A 2,015-nucleotide genomic window follows, 5' to 3' on the forward strand; every position below is an offset into this window, starting at 1 on the left:
ATCATTCATATCACTCCACTGACAATTTCCCCCGGCTTCTTATTCCACCATACTGACCATTATCTTAGCATTGTCTAATTATACACAAACCCCCCCCCCCCCACCCCCCAAGGCAGACATAGATACACATCCTCATACATGTTTATTTCAATCAAGCATCATACGGCCATCTCGCCTCCTTTCACACTTAAGCCACTGTACGCAGGCGCACAGACTATAATGACGTCACCCCTGTCCCGATCGGAGCGCTCGCTGTGCTATGCGCTCCACGCTGGAGCGCTGCACTTCCGACGGGGCTGAATTTGCTTACTTCCGGTCCCGCGGCGTCTTAAACGGGCGCTGCCCGTAGATGCCGCACTGACGCACGGACAGCCTCACTACCCGGACGCTGAGGGACCAGGTAGGCACTCCAGAATATAGCCACACTTGATCATAGCCACAAACATATTGTGTGTATATGGGACTATGGAGCGGTGTCTCATGGATGGGCCAGCAACCCACCCTCGCCTGTACATTTATCTACACCTGTCTGCCTCTACCACCTACAACTACCTTATACCTCAACCCTTAGCCCCCCCCCCCCGTTCCCTTTCCCCCCTCCCCCTACCCCCCCCCCCCTCATTTGGTGACGCACTAAGGGACTACACAGTACACCAACAGTGTTGTTCCTGGCGTTAGGCCGTTTTTGGTTACCTGTAGGCACTCCAGAATATAGCCACACTTGATCATAGCCACAAACATATTGTGTGCATATGGGACTATGGAGCTGTATCTCATAGATGGGCCAGCAACCCACCCTCGCCTGTACATTTATTTACACCGGTCTGCATCTACCACCTACAACTACCTTATACCTTCCACCCTTAGACCCCCCCCCTCCCCCCCCCCCCCGTTCCCTCTCCCCCCCCCCCCCCACACACACTTGGTGACGCACTCAGGGACTACACAGTACACCAACAGTGTTGTTCCTGGCGTTAGGCTGTTTTTGGTTACCGGTCAGCACAACTGTTTTCTTCCTAACTCTCTGTTTTGCTACCAGAACCATCCTACTTCTCCTGGGCCTCCCCGCCAGCCCCGGAACCGTACCTTCTGGACTTCTCCCTACCTCTCCCCTTGGGACCCCGTTACCGCAGTCTATCATGTGCCCTAGGGATCTCTAGGTAAGACCATTGTCACCTCTACTATACCAACACCCCAAAACCCCTCCCCCTCTCCCCCCCCTGTCACCACCCCCCACCTCCCTCCCTCTCCTTCCCCTCCCTCCTTCTCCTCCCCCTTTCCCCCCTTTTTCCCCCCTTCCCCCCCTCTCCTTTCCCCCCCCTCCTCCCCCCTTTCCTCCTCCCCCTTTCCTCCCCCCCCTTTTCCCCTTCCCCACCCCCCCTTCTCCACCCCCGATTTATATAATTAATCAACAGATCTCTCTATATATCCCTCCAGTATCTACACCTACTCGATTTCATCTATATCAGAGTGGAGATTCTTTTTCAACATCCTAATAGGAGGAGTCACCGAGCACCCGGACCCAAGGTACTTCTCACCTCCGGCTAGCCCTCCTCCTTCACCTACCCTAATTACCTATCTGTTCATTATAACACCAATCTATCTTCTTTTTTAGACTGTTATTCATACGCAGCTGTCCAGATCAGTGTGTCACTCTCATCTTATCACCATACAAGTATATCTAATGTACGCTTCTTCAATCTACATGTGATGATGCATTGCTACTATATGTACGGTCTCCCATGACCTTATTTCTGCAAGTATTCTCCACGAGAATCCCTGAGGAGCTATCTGTACTCACACGGATAAGCGAAACGCGTTGGATTAATGCAATCTCTATGTAATGCATAGGTATATCTCTACCTATGCAACACACACAATTGTGGGTTTTAAACGTGAATACTACTACATACCCCTGGCTACCCCCCTCGGGTTCTGATGCTGTATTATTATTTTTACCACATGTATGTTACACCTCTAAACACCTAAGCGTGATATCTAAGATCAAATACTGT

At 51.4% G+C, this 2,015-nt stretch overlaps 1 long non-coding RNA gene across 2 annotated transcripts; it reads left to right on the plus strand.

The window, feature by feature from the left end:
- Positions 1–238: 238 nt before the first annotated feature.
- LOC130297716 (uncharacterized) lies at positions 239–1,510 on the plus strand. 2 transcript variants are annotated; one of them, XR_008849646.1, is made up of 3 exons: positions 239–400; positions 1,040–1,160; positions 1,438–1,510. It is a non-coding gene; the product is annotated as an uncharacterized LOC130297716 (long non-coding RNA). The 2 variants fall into 2 exon arrangements; XR_008849647.1 differs by having other exon boundaries at positions 1,416–1,451.
- The last annotated feature ends 505 nt before the right edge of the window (positions 1,511–2,015 follow it).

The sequence above is a fragment of the Hyla sarda genome, chromosome 13 (genome assembly GCF_029499605.1).
Source record: "Hyla sarda isolate aHylSar1 chromosome 13, aHylSar1.hap1, whole genome shotgun sequence".
Classification (NCBI taxonomy): domain Eukaryota; kingdom Metazoa; phylum Chordata; class Amphibia; order Anura; family Hylidae; genus Hyla; species Hyla sarda.